Raw genomic sequence first — 13,863 nt, forward strand, 5'->3', positions numbered from 1 at the left:
CTAGAAGGCTCCTCAATAAAGCAGCTTGTACAAACTTTCTCTAGTGTACAAGACAGAATAAAATATGTCATAATATTCATTCTTATTTTGAACAGGGGCTTGGCACAATGCCAGTTGTCTTGGGGTTTGTTTTTAAAGTGAGGTTATTAAACTGACTTCTGCATTTCAAATGTCTGAAATAAATTCAGCCAATTAAAGAGTTTATACAGAAATATTTGAAATCAACTATATGTAGACAATGAAATAATATACCAATATTATATACCAGTTGCTAGGGGGGAGATATAACAAGCAATATTTCAAGCCCAACATATAAAACAATCAAATAAGCAGTAATAATCTATGAGAAATTAATATGTTTGTCATTTTAAAAAGATATTCCACGAGTGTATAGCAGTATTCCAGTATTTGAGAGGCTGCCACAAAGAGGAGGAGGTCAATCTATTTTCCAAAGCACCAGAAGGCAGGACAAGAAACAATGGATGGAAACTAATCAAGGAGGGAAACAACATGGAATTAAGGAGAAGCTTCCTGACAGTGAGGACAATTAACCACTGGAACAGCTTTGCCTTCAGACATTTTGGGTGCTTCATCACTGGGGTTTTTAAAGAAGAGACTGGACAGTCATTTGTCTGAAATGGTATTGGGTCTCCTGTTTGAGCAGGCGGTTGGACTAGGGTAGGGGTATCACTCGAGTTCATTGAGGCCCACATCAGGGTTGTGTTTGACCTTGAGGGGAGGCGTTACCAAGATGGGCATGGCCAGCATGACATCACTTGTGTCAGGGGGCACCTGTGGTGGCCTGAATCCTCTGCCAGTGAAAACGGGCTCCCGAGCTCCGTTTTTGGTTCGGACGGCCTCCTGCAACTCTCTGCCAGTGAAAATGAAGCTCGGGAGAGCCATGCACAGCCCTCTCTAGCTCCATTTTTTGCTGGCAGGGGCACCTTTGCTATTTCCAGGGCATTCCCACAGGCCAGATCTAAGCACCCTACAGGCCAGATCCATCCCCCAGCCCTTCAGTTTGGTACCCCTGGAGTAGGATCTCCTGCTTGAGCAGATGTTTTGACTAGAAGACTTTCCAGCTCTATTCTGACTGACTAATTGACTGAGTGGATGGGTGGCCCACAGAGTTATAACGTGACCAGAAGGGTGTGCTCTATGAGGACCACCAATGAACATTACCCACAGATAATTCAGAGCTCCCTGGTGTCAGGGTTCCAACGAATGCTCTAATTAATTCATGAGCCTCGAGCCAAGTTTCAAAAGAAATCCAACTATTTATTAGGAGCCACATGTTGGCACTTTTCCCAAGTGCAGTCGGCTCTGCCCCATGTAATTTACTGTTCACCTATTACCCTGTTTCCCCCCTCCTCCCAGGGTGTGTCATAAATCACATTCTCCAACTAAGAACTTTCGCCGGGCTGTGGAATTCACGCCACGCCTCTCCGGCTGGGCTTGGTAACTTGAGGCACAACATGGAGAAAGGTATGCATGGAATGTCCTTCTGATCATAGCAACAAACTGCTCCATCAGATCTTCCCCCACTCCTTCTTATGGCAACTTGAGAGCAAGCCAGAAATGCTTTACGAGTTGACATCTGGTTTCAAAGTGAGCATACAAAACATCAGGACAGAACATCAAGGGAACTTGCAAAATTCATGCAGTTACCATTTGAAACATCTCTCAGCAGTGGGGGAAGGCCCTTAGATTTACCATCTGACTTTCATCGTTAAAACTGGCAAAAACTGCCAATACCTTCTCTTTCATCTTAGATCAACTACAGTGTCATCAACCAGATGGCTGAGCAAAATCATCCTTTCACTTTTTCATATCGGATGACCCCAAACCAAGAACCTCCTTACTCAGCGATTGTCCAGCTGCTCCTGCAGTTCCAATGGACGTGGATCGGCCTCCTTTCTGAGGACAATGAAAGAGGAGAAAAATTCAAAAGACGCTTGGAAGTTCTTGCCTTAAAAAATGGGATTTGCATTGTCCTCTCAGGAACTGTCCCAGAAGCAAATGTGCAGACAAGTGCTGGAGATACTCTTATGCAAGAAAAAAGGAAAATGTTCTATTCTCTTATCAAGAGTCAAATAAAAATTATAGTATGCCAACTAGATGATAAGGCCTCAGGAATGTTAGCAGCAATAATACAAATAATTGATAGGACTCATACGTCCCTGATGGGAAGGGTGTGGATTGCCACAACTTTGACAGCTTTAAGTGTAAGTGGTTTTGACCTCTGGGTTGATCTCCAAAATAAACATGCTTTGTTTTCCTACTTCATCCAGACAAAGAGAAGGACTCAGTATTATGACTTTAAATCTTATGCATCTATGGTCATATTGTATGGAAAGGAAGCATTCCAATGTTCCTATTCAAATCCTCTGTTATCAAAGAAAGTTTGGAAAAAATGCAGAGAAAAAGAGAATTGGGAATTCCCATCCCATGATGTGATTGCAAGAATCCTGTCTCAGGATTCCTCCAGTATTTCCCAAATAATTCAAATTGTGGCCCGGGTCCTCAGTGCTGCCTCTTCCTCCCAATGGAGTAAGAGGAGAATGCAAGTTGGATACCATCAACCACCCCAGATTGTACAGCCATGGCAGGTGAGTATTCTCCTTTGAGGTTCCATTGATTCTCCCCTTCCAATTCCTCAATATTAAATTAGATGTCAAAAGGGTGAGATATTCCAAAGAGCAGTTGTCCAGTTAGTGGTATTTGAGAGTAAGTGTCAACCCTGAAGCTCACCTGACTGAGGCCATTTTGATGCTTCAGTATTGCCACACTGGAACTGAGGGAAAGGGAGGCGGGAATAGAGATAGCTGGGGTTTTGTTGTCTCCTGGGAAACAAGGACATTCCCAGCGATGGCCAGAGAGAGGATGAGTGAAGTCACCAGGCAACTGGATGACACCTTGATTAGACCATGTGACTGATAGTTTGGAAAGAGGAGGAAAACTTTTATTTTTAATTAAGTGAAAACCATGGTAATGTTTAAAGTCAGTTTTCACCAGCCTATGCCTATATGATATGTCCAATAAAACTGATATGTGAGGAACCTACTTACCTCAGAGTCCTGTTTGCTATGGGCATATTACTTGGAACCCTGACAGTGAGTTAGAGAGAGAGAGGTGATAGAGAAAAATATTCCAGAGTTAAACAACCTGTCTAGTTTGGGATGCTTTTGTGACAGAAATAGCTCAATGCTGACAAAATGTCAAAATTAAACAAGCATCAGAATAGTCCAGCAATCCTCAATCTTTTATTGTGATCACAAAGTCATCTAGTCTCCAAGCTAAGGAGTTCAGCTGGGTTGTTTGTTCTGGATTAAAATTGGACTTTGCTGCCTAAAAGTTTGTAACATAGGAACAAGGTATAAATCAAAGCATCTTCTGGGGACAACCAAAGGTTCGTCCAATCATCTCCTGAACTAATGGATACGCTTCCATAGCTACTCTTTGAAAGAGATAACATCACTAGGCAATTTTTGTTACATTCCTAGCCCAAAGTTAAACTCCGCTAACTTCATCTTGACCAGGACTGATGGTAAAATTGTATTCTCCATCTTCTCCCATGACAAGTTTCCCCATATCTGCAAATGGTCTTGCCTCAGATGGGCTGGGATGGTGAAGCTGCAAAACACAGAACATGAAACTTAGAATAATAGAATTTGAAAGGACCTCACAGGTTCCCTAGTCCAACCTACTAATCGAGCAGGACACCCTATACCAGGGATCTTCAAACTTGACAGCTTTAAGATTTGTGGACTTCAACTTCCAGAATTCCTCCTCCAGTCATGTTAGCTCAGGAATTCTGGGAGTTGAAGTCCATAAGTCTTAAACTTGCCAAATTTGAAGACCCTTACCCTATACCATACCATTTCAGAGTAATGGTTGCCCAGGTCTCTTTTTGAAAGCCTCCAGTGATGGAGCACTCACAACTTTTGAAGGCAAGCTATTCCATTGGTTGATTGCTCTCACTGCTCAGAAATTCCTCTTAGTTGTAGGTTGCTTCTCTCCAACCATTGTTTCTTTTCTCGCCTATTGGTACTTTGGGAAATGTTTTGACCCCCCCCCCCCTCAAATATTAGAAAAGTGATATCATGTCTCCCCACTCCTTCTTTTCCTTAGATTAGACATACCAAATTCCTGTAACTGTTTGTGGTATGTTTTATCCTCCAGCCCTCTAATCATTTCTTGTTGCTCATCTCTGCAGTCTTTCCAGAGTTTCAGTACCTTTTTTATATTGTGTTGATGAGCAGAACTGCATGCAGTATTCTAAACGTGGTCTTACTAAGGCTTTGTAAAGCAATATTAGAACCTCTTGTGATCTTGATTCTATCCCTCTGTTAATGCAGCCTAGGATTGCATTGGCATTTTTATCTGCTGCCACACATTGTTGGTTCATATTTAAGTGATTGTCCACTAGGACTCCAAGATCCTTCTCACAATTACTGGCATTAAGCCAAGTTTCACATAGTCTGTAATGTGCACTTTTGGTTTTTCTTGCCTCAGTGGAAATCCTTACTTTTATCTATGCTGAATTTTATGTTGTTAGGTAGGGGCCCATATCCAATTTGCAAAGATCTTTTTGGATATTCAGCTTGTCTTCTGGGATGTTGCCTATTCCTGCCAGCTTAGTGTTGCCTGCAAATTTGATGATTTGAAGAGGTTGAATTATTCAGAGTACCTCCAATCCAGAATAAGAGCAAGAAAAACATTGAATAAAGGCTCAAATTGTAATATTCTTTCTATGTTTCTGCAGCTCCATAGGTTCCTGAGGAACTTCCAACATCAAAATATTTCCAGAGATGGGATTTCTTTTGATGAAAATGGAGTTCCTGTTGGTGATTTTGATATCATGCACTGGACATCAGTTCTGAACAAATCAGATGCAGGGGTGAAAATTGGGAGTGTAGAAAGCCAATCCTCTTCAGAAGTCAAGATTTCTGTCAATCAAAGTGCCATCCAATGGCCAACTTTATTTAACAAAGTAGTTGAGGCTGCTTGGATTTTGCTCTTCTATTTATCTCCATATGTGTAAATTTTATGCTCAGAAATAATTCTTATTGAGGCCAATTGAGATAACTTCCAACTAAGAGAACTTAAAGCCTCATTAATTTATTAGATATATTTTACTTTAGAGGTCTTACAATAATCTGTCACACACTGGAACCTGCTGCATTGTATTGCGGAATTTGCAATCTACATTATTAAACTGGAATATGTTGCCATAATTTATAGTACATGAAATTAATTTGTTTTCAGTAAGAGAAACTCCAGAATGTCTATGTCAGTCATCCAGGTCATGGTTGTGCCAAAGGTGTTTTTTTCAGAAAGCACCTGGATTTTGTTTTCCCTTGAAGATGTTTCACTTCTCATCCAAGAAGTTTCTTCTGTTCTGACTGAATGGTGGAGGATGGAAGGATTTGGAACTGCTGAAAAGACTGTGTTGTCAACAGGATATAGATTCAGCAATTGCAGGAAGGTTCCACACCCATTTGCACTATTCACGTGACCCTGAGGGCACAGATAAATTCCAAGGGGCCTAAACAACTTTCAAAAAGACTGTTAACAACCAGATGACTGCAAGGAATATAAACCCTTCCATATGCCACCATTCAGTCAGAACATCTTATTGCGAGTATGTAATTACTACCTCCTTTACAGTTAACATTATTTACTAATATATTTCCTATCTTTGTTCTATCCAGTCATACCAACATTCCCAGCTTTAGTAATATTCTGATGATTCAAAATCAGTTGTCAGTGAAATGATGAGTTGTCTTTTGTAAAAGCTTCTTGGGGAGAAAATCCAGAATAGGAAGGGTTTAGCCCATTGAATTGCATAAGAGGAAGATAGCATTAAGAATGTGGTGAGGGAAATGAGGGCAGCTAAAAAAAGCCATTTACATATGATGATACAATGATCAGTTGTAGGAGAGAAAGATAGGGACTCTAGAGAAAGCTAGATTTTGGAGGTTTCCTGAGAAAGCTAAGATGGAGAAAGAATATATACAAGTTATGGCATTCTCATACATGCTCTAAGGAGAAACACCTTTTGCAATGGAACTTCTTTCCTTTGGAAAGAAGAATAAGGCAACGAATCTGTTTTGGAATGTATAATGGAGATTGATAGAGGAAAGAGAATGACTCTTCATTTGCCCCTTGCAAGTAGAGTAATTAAAGGTCATGCCACTACTTCTTGACAGATTTTGCTCAATGTGCTCCTGACTTTTGGAAGCCAGTTGATTTCAGTAAACTTTTATAATTCATACTAATCTTGTGGTTTATGTTGAAAACTAAAGGTTCCTCTTGCACATACGTGCTAGTCGTTTCTGGATCTAGGAGACAGTGCTCATCTCCATTTCAAAGCTGAAGAGCCAGCACTGTCAGAAGACGTCTCCGTGGCCATGTGGCTGGCATGAATAAATGCTGAAGGTGCAAAGAATGCTGGCACCTTCCCACCAAAGTGGTCCTTATTTTTCCACTTGCATTTTTGCGTTCTTTCGAACCGCTTGGTTGGCAGAAGCTGGGACATGTAATGGGAGCTCACTCCATTACATGGTGCTAGGGATTCAAACTGCCCAATGGCCAACCTTTCTGATCGACAAGCTCAGCGTCTTAGCCACTGACCCACCACGTCTCTTTATATATTGCCTCTAATTTATATATTGCCCTGATAAATCTTTTGGTTTATGTTTAGACGGTGCCTTATTCAAGATGTACAGAAAGTTGCTCCCCAGGTTATGCCAAGCTTGTGAGAGAGGGAGCCCCAGTTTGCTGCTACGACTGTTCTCTGTGTATGGAAGGAACATTCTCTGGGCAAGAAGGTACAGTCAGTGGCTTCAAAAACAACAAGGATACAATCAAAATTCTCTATTGCTTTTTGGGGGTATTTGATCAAGAAGCAAGAAAAAACATTACACATCTTGAAGGCATCCACAAACATTTCAATGATTGAGCACTATCACCGAATTTTGTACGATGATGCAAGCATTAAAATAATCTATTGAGGTGTTACTTTCTTGCTTGGTTTTGGGAAAGAGGACAAGTTTTGAGAGCTGATAATCACATTCATCTTCAGCCTTTAAAAAGGTTGTTGGTTATTTTAACTAATGTTGCGTCATATGAATATCCCTGGGCAGAAACATAATATTATTCCTTGAAAATGAAATAATTGATTTCTGATGCGGTTTTCATGCTCCTACAGCAGCAGAAAGAGATACACTCTTAACCAATTTTTTTTCCAGATGCAGCCCATTGTGAAAAGTGTCCAGATGACTAGTATTCCAATAAGAAGAGGGATCAGTGTGTCCCCAAAAGCATAAGCTTCTTATCCTATGAAGAATCATTGGGACTCATCCTGACTTTCTTTGCCATTGCTTTGTCCCTAACCACTGCCTTTATTCTGGGAATCTTCATTAAATACAGAGACACTCCCATGGTCAAAGCCAACAACCGTGAACTCACCTACGTCCTCCTGGTTTCACTCCTGTTTTCTTTCTTGACCTCCCTTCTATTCATCGGTCGCCCCATGAAAATGTCCTGTCTCCTTCGACAAACCATTTTTAGTATTGTTTTCTCTGTTGCCGTATCTTCTTTGCTGGCCAAGACTGTAATGGTGGTGGTAGCTTTCCTCGCTACAAAGCCAGGAAGCAGGATGAGGAAATGGCTGGGGAAGGGTCTTGCCAACTCGATTGTTTTATCCTGCTCTGGTATTCAAGTAGGCATCTGTATGACATGGCTGGGAGTCTTTCCACCGTTCCCAGATTCTGACTTTCATTCCCAGCCAGAACACATCCTGCTGCAGTGCAACGAATGTTCAGTTGCCATGTTCTACTCTGCCCTTGGCTACATGGGTTTTCTGGCTGCCATCTGTTTCTTGGTGGCATTTCTGGCTCGAAATCTTCCAGGGACCTTCAATGAAGCCAAACTGATCACCTTCAGCATGTTGGTTTTTTGTAGTGTTTGGATCTCCTTTGTCCCCACCTACCTGAGCACCAAAGGGAAATACATGGTAGCCGTGCAGATCTTCTCCATCCTGGCCTCCAGCCTGGGTTTACTGAGCTGCATTTTTATCCCCAAATGCTACATTATTACACTGAGACCTAACATGAACACTAAGGAACATCTGATGATGAAAACCCATTAAGGCTCCTTGTGTTGGTGTTTATTTTTGTTCACTATACATGCAGTATAAAATCACATACCTTGAAATAATGTCTTACATCTTGTCTCTTATCTGTCTTCATTCCATGTGAATTTTGAATTATAATAATTGAGTAGTAAAGTTGCTAAAACAATTCAAACTCTTTCAATTAATCATATCCTTCAATTGTCACAATCTGAATTCATGTTAAATCATAACTATCATCAATGACATTAATAAAATTTCAAAAACCAGGCCAGATAAACTGTTACCAGAGATGTTCTGATATGGTTTTAGACTAAATTAAAGATTATGGCTAATAATGTTTGTTTTTGTTGCTATATAGGTTGGTATTATGTTTTATTTTCTGGCTTTTAAAAAAAATTACTTTCAAAAATATATTTGATTGGTCTCTTCCAGCTGGATAATGTAAGATCACTCATAGATAGATAAATGAGTTAGATAGATGAGAGAGGCTGAGAAACAGTGACAGCTAACATTCTATATATTAAGAATAGATAAAATATCAACATGAACATTGGAGCAACTTTAACATTTTTCTCTGAATAAATTAATGAGACTTATTGTTATTTTTGACAGTCTTCAATCAAAAGAAAAAAGGTGTACAACTCTGAATGATTTTGGGGGGGAAATCATGTTGACACCTGATGTGACAATGAAGGTGTGCCTATGGGTATTAAAATTGGTTCCTGTTTTTTATCCATCTTTATATCCATATCTATTTCCATATACATATAGTGTGTGCCAGTGGTGAGATTCCAAATTTTTCACTACCGGTTCTGTGGGTGTGGCTTGGTGGGCATGGCAGGGGAAGGATATTGTAAAACCTCCAGTCAGAGGTGGTATTTGCTGGTTCTCCGAACTACTCAAAATTTCTCCTACCGGTTCTCCAGAACTGGTCAGAACCTGCTGAATTCCACCTCTGGTGTGTGCATGTCTCTGTGTTTCTGTGTGTCCTGCCAATTTAGCTATTCAAAATCATGAAGGTGCATGTAGATAAATAGGTGCCAGTTCAGGGGAAAGGAACAATGTTCCATGCCTCTACGATATATCGTCATGCCAGCCACTTGATCATGGAAGCATCTTCAGATAGACCTGGCTCTGCATTTGTGAATCAAAGGTAAGCATCGCCCCTTGTCTTGGTCTCTCAATGCCATTACCTCTGCCTTCCACACTATCTCTCTTTCACTCAGAAAGCATTGGAAAAGCAAAGCCCTCCCAAATGCAATTTCAGTATTCACATTCTGACCAATTTCACCAATTATGATTAATCAGGATTCTAGATTGTCCAAATTTTGATTTCTGCCATTGTACTGTCAAACCTATCCTACCCACTTCTAGGTTATCTGCAAAGGTGAGAAATATTTCCTCCCTCCAAATCAAAGTGTCCAGAGCCCAGCATTCAACAGGAATGAACTCTATAAGAATGAAATGGTATATGGTTTCCTGCCTAACCATGGGTTGGGCTAGAAGACCTCCAAGGTCCCTTCAAACTCTGCTATTCTATTCTATTCTATTCTATTCTATTCTATTCTATTCTATTCTATTCTATTCTATTCTATTAACTCTGCCATGCATGCTCACGCACCTCCCACTGGCCAGCTGGTCTTTGGGTGTCTGCTGTGCATGCGTGTGGTCATGGGGCGCATGCATGGGGATGCGCATGCATGTGCGGGGACACACGAACATTGCATTTGGGGAATGCATGCATGCGCTTTGGATGCTAGGTGCCAAAAAGGTTAGCCATCACTGTCATATAGCATTGGCCATAGGCTCAGCTCATGTTGTTTAGCCCTTCACCTTCAGGCATTGTTGGTAATGTACTGATATAGCATCATCTCTTGGTTCCCTGTTAGATTTCCTATGTAAGAGACAGCAAATATCGTCACAGCATGAAGAAGTCAGTAACAAGCTATTTTTCAGATTAATGCACCACAGAATTTTGACTAGATCTTCTTTGTAACCATGAAGAGTGATAGTATTCCAAATTTTGAAAGATACAAGACATTTAACAGGGGCCTCCAATAGGTTCCTCACTATATCATGATCTGGAATTAACTGTTCTGGAGTATCTAACCTTCATTGAGGAAGATGGCTTCATCCACATCAGACAGAATCAGAAAGAAGTATAATGGCCCATTGCCTAGTTCAAGAACATTGAACTTATTTCCCCACATTTTAAGCTTTAGAATCTCAAGAATAAGTTTGCAGACTAAAAAAACAATCAAACTTCCCTGAATTGTTCCTTTCTTGATTCTCAAATTAGGATTATTCTCCTGACTCAAACAAATCTCTTTTCTCCAACTGCCCACTTTTGTGGCAATGTTAATTCCCAATTCCCCTTTTCATTTTTAAAATCACGATTATTTATTCTCCTTTGGGATTTCCACCACCACAATTAGATTCCAATCAATGTGACAGCCACTGGGATAGACAGCATTTGATCATCTGATTTGTAACAGCCTCCTTCAGTGTTGAAGGCAGAGGTTGGGGTAAAGCTGGGAAAATACTGTAGCAGTCTAAAATTTGGAAGATAAAACTTCCAAATTTGGGGGCAAACTGGACTTTCCTCATTGTAATTGTGGTCTTCTGAGATCTCTGAGATTTAACTCTGTGCTGAAGAAAGAACTGTAGGAAGGATCTCTAGCAGTATATGTCAAATGTTGCTGCTGCTGCATGTACAGCTTTTTCTGCTTCAGCTTCTGTCTCAAATTCCCTGTGCCAGTATGCTGATGAAATGTCCATTTGAGGTGATAATAGAAGAAAAGGAATGGTTCCATTACTACAAACCAGGAGACTACTGGATTACTGGAATAATGTCTGGAGTCGCAGGTCGATTGTACCAATTTTCTTTCTCCAAGCCTCCAACCCACCAATTGAAAAGGTAATTGTCAGCATGTCCAGGATTCTGGCGATTGATTTTACCTGCTCCAGTGTTTTTTCTTAGAATGATTTCTTTTTCCTATTCCTCACCTTGAGAAAGGCAAGTCATTGTTGCTCATCCCAATTTGCTTTAGAGGAAAAGCTCTGGGGGAACATGATGATTTTGTAAAACCAGAGTTTGCAAAGTTCCTTTTAAGTTCTTCAACAACACTGGGCAACACTGGGCACTGCCACCACTGTCCCACAATACCTCTTGCTTGGATGGATTCTGCCTGCTTTCAAAATGATTATCTTGGGACTGTGGAGTCAGCAACTTATTTATTCATATTTATTTTATTTAATTATTAACAATAGTGAAACAGTAATAAAGTGATTGAAAGAATACCTTAGAACAGAGTGGTATCTCTTGTATTTTCTCTCCACTGTTTCTTCCCCTTCCTTACATTTACTCTATTATTCCTACCACTCTCTCCACTCTTTCTTTCCACCCTTTAACACTTTTGTGGCTCCCCTGTTCTTTTCGGTTTAAATAAAAGGGATACCTTTTAAAAACCAAATTGAAGGAGGGGAGAGACTTCATGTGATAAGTTAATGTTTAGTCACAGAGGAATCACATTTACTGTAGTTAACTGTAGAATATAGGACAATAACTCTAAAGCCATGAATGTTTTGCAGCAAATCTCTAGGTTTAAAAAAGTCTAGTTGAAGAGATATCCCTTCTCAGGTGGGTAATACCTCTTGCTAATCTTGAAACCAGCTTTTAGTCATCTCCTGGGTGGTATAATAGGAAGAAATAATATAATATAATCACAACGTATACAATATACACTGGTAAAGGTAAAGGTTCCCCTCGCACATATGTGCTAGTCATTTCTGTTTCTAGTGGGCATTGTTCATCTCCGTTACAAAGCCAGCGCTGTCCAAAGACATCTCCGTGGTCATGTGGCTGGCATGACTAAATGCTGAAGGTGCATGGAATGCTGTTACCTTCCCACCAAAGTGGTTCCTATTTTTCTTCTTACATTTTTACATGCATTCGAACAGCTAGGTTGGCAGAAGCTGGGACAAGTAACCGGAGCTCACTCAGTTATGAGATGCTAGGGATTTGAACTGCCAAACTACCTACCTTTCTGATCGACAAGCTCAGCATCTTACCCACTGAGCCACCTTGTTAAAATTCTGTAGGAGTAGGAAGATACAGTTCCCCCCCACAACAATTGGGCTAGGAATGGGGGTTGTCAGCTGTGAGGTTTTGAAGTCTGGTGCCTAGGGGTAAGGAAATGATTTTAATTACATTTTATGGATTGTTGTGAATTGATATGAGTGATATATTAGCTTTGCAAATAAGTAAGTCAATAAAAAAAGATGCTTGGTTTTGCAAAAGTTTATTCTAAGCAGTTTGATGCAGTTACAATAGTGAGAAACCTTCACACTTTCTTTTTCACTAAAAAGTTACGATTACTGTTAGGGATAACATTGTTTACCCTAACTGGTTTAGGTAAAATAATAAATAAGTTATCATGGTTTGTTGGTTAAAGTGTGTGCAACTTTAACTGCAAGAATGTAATTAAGGGTGTGGTTGTAAAAGCACCATAAAAGGAGCAAGACAACGGCAGCTCGCTCTCTGGTTTAATGATCCCTAATTACTGGATGGATTGATGACTGCGCTTTTTCCTTACTGGAACGGGAGAGAGAAAGGAGTGTTGATTTCTCAACGGCGAGAAGAGATAATGCGGACTGATTTATGGTAAGTGAACTGACATTGAATATTCAACACGGACATTGCAAATTGAGTATCCCCGAATGGACTGAATGAAATGATACATGACTAATGGACTGTTTTTGACTATGCTATAAAGTATTAATGGAATAAACTATATTTTGATAGCACAAGTGTATCTGCTTTTTACTGAGTGTTAACTAATATACAAACTTATCTCACACATTTACCTGTCTGCCTACCTGACTAACGCTGCACATTCTGTTTAGCGTGTTTCCTTAACACTCGTTGGGGGACCAGGCTTTACACTGGTTATGGGCCCAGGAGCTGCAAAGTCAGTTTAACTAAAAGAAAAAACAGGTTTAAGTAAAAGTGAGAGTTTGTGTTGTTACACGTTACAGTAAACAGACAGCTGTGTTTTATTAAGTATAGTTTTATATCCATATATAGAAAACATGGCACAAGTCAATCTACAAAGTTTGTCTCTTATATCCAAGCTGGATGGAACAAACTATGTTTCATGGTCTATGAAATGTAGTTTACTTCTAAGAAGAGAAGGTCTGTGGAACATAATTGAAAACCCACCAAACGTAGAGGAATGGGATCCGGAGAATGAGGAAGATAGTCAAAAGATAGAAGACTTTAAGCAGAAGAATGAACAAGCACTTTGCATAATAGGACTAACTCTATCTGACCAGCAACTTGTTCATATCCGCGGAGAGCAAACGGCTGTTGGGTGTTGGCAGAAATTGAAGAGAATTTATGTCCGAGATAATGTTGGTGCTCACATAAATCTTACACGGAAGCTTTTCAGGACGCATCTCCAAAAGAATGGTGATATGCTGAGTCATTTGAATACTATGAAAAGCATTTTTCAAGAACTGAATGAGAAGGAGCTTATTTTCTCTGAACTACATCAGGTCTACATAATTCTGTCTTCATTAGACGAAAGTTTTGATGACTATGTCACTTCCCTTGAAATTTTGCCTAAGGAAAGTCTAACTTTAACTGATATCACTGGCAGATTGATTGAAGAGGCCAGAAGAAGGCTTGAAAGAGATCAGTTAAGGAGGGAGCAACCTCAAAA

At 40.1% G+C, this 13,863-nt stretch overlaps 2 pseudogenes; both read left to right on the top strand.

The window, feature by feature from the left end:
* The first annotated feature begins 1,835 nt into the window (after nucleotides 1–1,835).
* LOC148131615 (vomeronasal type-2 receptor 26-like) lies at nucleotides 1,836–8,155 on the top strand (annotated as a pseudogene).
* A 1,046-nt stretch (nucleotides 8,156–9,201) lies between these two features.
* The window catches only part of LOC148131616 (vomeronasal type-2 receptor 26-like), a 115,823-nt pseudogene continuing 111,161 nt past the window's right edge, over nucleotides 9,202–13,863 (top strand).

Source organism: Notechis scutatus, chromosome 2 (genome assembly GCF_049901735.1).
Source record: "Notechis scutatus isolate UNSWTSFEM ecotype Mainland chromosome 2, rNotScu1.2, whole genome shotgun sequence".
Lineage (NCBI taxonomy): Eukaryota > Metazoa > Chordata > Lepidosauria > Squamata > Elapidae > Notechis > Notechis scutatus.